Here is a 4,782-nt window from a genome sequence, read left to right as displayed (position 1 = left end):
GTAAGTACTTTATATGTACTGGATATAAGCCTTTATCTGATGTGTTGAATGTAAATAGGTTTTCTCATTCAATCTTAGTTTTAACGTGTGTTTCTTTTGCCTCACAGAAATTCTTTAATTTGGGCTGGAGAGATAGCATGGAGGTAGGGCATTTGCCTTGCATGCAGAAGGACAGTGGTTCAAATCTCAGCATCCCATATGGTCCCCTGAGCCTGCCAGGAGCGATTTCTGAGCGTAGAGCCAGGAGTAACTCCTGAGTACTGCTGGGTGTGACCCCAAAAACAACAACAACAACAACAAAAGAAATTCTTTAATTTGATGTGGTTCCATTTGCTTATTTCTTATTTTGTTGCCTTTCCTGTGATACCAGATAAGAAAATGCCTTTGAGGTCCAAATATTTTCCTCAATATACTTTATAGTTTTTTTAATTAATTAATTAATTTATTATTATTATTTTGGTTTGGGGGTCACACCCTGATGCACTTGAGTTATTCTTGGCTCTGAGCTCAGAAGTTGCTCCTGGCAGGCCGGGGGACCACATGGGATGCCTGAGATCAAACCCAGATCAGCCACATGCAAGGCAAATGCTCTATCCATTGTGCTATCGCTCTAGCCCCGACTTTATAGTTTCTGGTTGAATCTCAAGGTCTCTGTTCCACTTTGAATTGATTTTTGTGTAAGGTGTGAAATATGGATCCAGCTTCAATACTTTTACATGCAGTTTTCCAATTTTCCCAGCACCATTTGTTGACATGGTTATCATCACTCTATTTCATGTTCCCTGCTTCTTTATCAAGCCCCTGGTCTCTCTTGAACATGTAGCTTACTTGCTTGTCTCTATCTCTTGTTTACTGGCTTGCTCTTCTAGCTTGTGTTTGCCCTTAAACATGTATTCTTTTCCTTCTCTCCCCACACCCCAATCTTTTAAAATAAGTTTTGTTCAATAAAAACTATCTTGCTTCACGCAAAAATATTTTAACCTTGAATTCTTCCTATGCCGAGTGAAAATGTGTTTCTAAAATAATGGGAAACAAAGACATTTTCAGACTTTAAAAAGCAGAAAGAAGTTACCACACAATGGGTAAAATGATAGACTCTTCAAAAAAAATATGGTGCTGAAAAAAATAAATATTCACATACAAAAAATGAAATTGGTTTTCCATCTTACATCTACACACAGAAATGAACTTGAGGGGTTGGGTGAATGTCAGGGGAATGCACCTGACCCACATTTGACCCCTGGTATTATATGGTCCCCTGGAGTGACCCTGGAGCCCCCAGAACTGTTAAAGGTAGGGTGTAGTTAATCACAGGTTGGCTGAGATTCAGGAGGGACCCTGAATATTTCTTGGGAGAGGAAAAAAATTTTAACTAAAAATGAAAAAATAATTTCAGACTTAAATGTAGACTTAAAACCATGAAACTCCTAGAAAAGATAGGAAAAGTACCCTGAAATTGGTCTAAACCAAGGATTCTTAAAATTTTTTGCACTGGTGACCTTGAACATACCTAGTAGGTAAAAAGGTCAAATATATACTGATAATAAACATTAATTTATTTTAAAACAAAGTTTTCACACAGCTACCAGTTATGTCATCTTTATCAACGAATTTTTTGAAATGACTAAAGCACAGGCAAAATCAGCAACAATAAACAAGTAACACAAAAATAGCCAAAAATCTCCTGTATTTTTGAATAAAATTAATACAATAAATAAAATCCTGTTCTATATGGAAAGGGGGAAATATTTTCAAACCTTATATCTGATAAGGGGTATCATATGTGCTTAATACGCATATATGTGGAATTTACATAAGTCAACATCAAAACCACCAATAACACAATTTAAAAATTGGGCAAAACCTGAACTGATAGTTATGTAAAGATAACATACAAATGATCAGTGGGTTCATGAAAAGGACTTCACAAATTATCCAGAAATACAGATTAAAACCGCAATGAAATATCACCTTGCACTTATGACAGTAACAATTATAAAAATAAGACAAGGTAAGCAAGTATGACAAGGATTTGAATAAAAAAGAACCTTTGTACAGTTTTAGTAAAAATGCAAACTGATGCAACTATTCTGAAAAACAGTTTGGAAAATAAAAATAGAAGTATATAGTAAAGGGATATTGGCACTCAGTGCAACTGCACTGTGAGCTCAAAACAGTAACATTAATACTGTTGTAAATCATAGTCCTATGACAAAATATATTTGATTGGAAAAATAGTAGAACTACCATATGATTCAGCAATTCAACTTCAACTTCTGGTACCTATTCAGAGAAAACAAAATCACTATTTCAAAGGGCTATCTGCATTTCCACATGCCTAGCAGCATTATTCACAATGGCCTAGATATGGAAACAACCTAAATGCACATAATGGGTGAATAGCTACAGAAAATATTATATATAACATATATACAATGGATAAGCCTGCATGACATTATGCTAAGAGAAAAAGACAAACATGAAAACAAATACTACATTATCTCACTTCTAAGTGAGATAAGATATAAGCCTAGGACATAAAAGCAGAGAATGTACTGGTGGTAATTAGGGGCAAAAAGATGGGGAAAATATGAGAAAATGGTTACAGGGTACAAAATTTCAGTTATACAAGATGAAGAAGTCTGGGGCTTTAGTGAAAAGCATATATTGCATTCTTAAAATTTACCAAAAAAGTAATGGGTATGTTAATGGGTCTGTTAGCTTGATTAGAGTAATAATTTTACAATGTATATATGTAACAAAATATGACACTGTAAGTACTATAATATTGGTTTGTAAGTAAAAGATGGCATAATAATGAAAACAAAGAACAGATTAGAGAAATAAAAACCAGCAACAAATCAGACTTGAATTTAACCTTGCTTTTAATCACATTAAAAAACAAAGGTTGTAGATACCCCAATGAGAAGAAAGAAACTGTCCATTTTTATCAGCAAAAAGCAAGACTAGCCTATACAGTGGTGGGCAACCTTTTCTTTTCAACTGAGCCAAATCTCGCCAAAACCACGATTGAAATTTATTTTTGAGAGCCACATTTTTAAAACCCAGGGCAGCAGAGAATGCTGCCTCAACACCGGGGAGGGGTGCCACACAGAAAGTCATGCCCCCCCATACCACATGACCCGGCTGGAGCTGTGTGGAGCCGGCTGGGCTGCTGGGGCAGCACACAGCGTGCGCACTGACAGAGGGAGGCTAGGAGCAGGATCCTGCCTGACTCCTGGAGCAGCTGGCGGCACACAGAAGAGCCACATTAAAAAGTGTAAAGAGTCGCATGTGGCTCTTGAGTCGCAGCTTGCCGACCACTGGCCTATACCTTAAATATAAAGATAAAAATCAGCTGGAAAAAGGTTATTCCTTTCCATGCCCCTCATATTTTGGTGGGCCTATGCAAACAACAATTGCCACTCTAACACAGTTTTTACTCTAATCCTTAAAAAAAAACCCACTTTGGGCCCGGAGAAATAGCACAGCGGTGTTTGCCTTGCAAGCAGCTGATCCAGGACCTAAGGTGGTTGGTTCGAATCCCCGTGTCCCATATGGTCCCCCATGCCTGCCAGGAGCTATTTCTGAGCAGACAGCCAGGAGTAACTCCTGAGCACCACTGGGTGTAGCCCAAAAAAAAAACAAAAAAAAAAAAAAAACAAAAAAAAAAAAACAAAAAAAAACAACCACTTAAACTTTTGAGGTTAACTTAAACTAATATGCATATACATGGAAATGTAAAAAAATACTATGCCTCTAATGTCTAAGGAGTTACATAAGTTTTATGACTTTAGATTGCCTTGTGTGCTGTTAAGAAATATTATAATGTGGGGCAGATCCTGGCTTCGGCTCTCTCTCGATCCTCTCTTGAGCTGGAGGCTGGCTCTAGCCGGCATTGGGTTGGGGGAAACCCCATGTGGAAGGCCTTCCCCCTAACTTGGGTGCGCTGGGAGCCTTGATAGGCCCCCAGCCTTCCCCTCTTCTGCCCCCGGCCTCCAGGCCTTCTGGGTGGCAGCCCAGGCGGCCAGACAAGGTGGGTGTCGGGGGTCCCTCCTGGATGGGGCCCCAAGCTTTCCCCTCCCTTCCCTCAGCTCTAGGGTGGGAAGGGCACAGGGTGTAGGGTGGGCAGATCCTGGCTTCCGGCTTTTTCTCGATCCTCTCTTGAGCTGGAGGCTGGCTCTAGCCAGCATGGGGTTGGGGGAGACCCCATGTGGAAGGCCTTCCCCAGCCTTCCCCTCTTCTGCCCCCAGCCTCCAGGCCTTCTGTGGTGGCAGCCCAGGCGGCCTGACAAAGTTGGTCCTAACTTGGGATGTGCTGAGTTTGCTCGGTTGTGCTAAGTTTGTCACCGGCAATATCTGACCACTCTGCATATGGAAAACCGCGCGGGGGCACTAGCCCTGCATATATTAAGACTATTCCTTATCTTTATGTTATGTTTTGCGTATCCAGAATGTCCTTTTTGTATTCTGCCCTTTCCCAAACCCCTTCAAAGCTCATTTTTACTCCTTAACTTTCTCACCCCCCCAAACATCACTAACCCACATTACTCTTTTTAACTTCAGTATTGCACAATCCTAATCACAGACCAAAGCTGTGCATTGTGTGTAACAACCTCGAACTGTTTCAAAAGACATAAAATAGACACGTATGTCTTTAGAATATTTTGTGTTTTTCCCTGACAACTATAAGTCTTACTAAATACTCTCTTATACAGTGATGATTCTAACCACATTTTATCTTCTCTTTATGAGAAGATGGTGAAAGAGTCCCCCAGTTTAA

The sequence above is a fragment of the Suncus etruscus genome, chromosome X (assembly GCF_024139225.1).
Source record: "Suncus etruscus isolate mSunEtr1 chromosome X, mSunEtr1.pri.cur, whole genome shotgun sequence".
Classification (NCBI taxonomy): Eukaryota; Metazoa; Chordata; class Mammalia; order Eulipotyphla; family Soricidae; genus Suncus; species Suncus etruscus.
The sequence above is the reverse complement of the archived record's forward strand: the minus strand, read 5'-3'. Positions refer to the sequence as shown.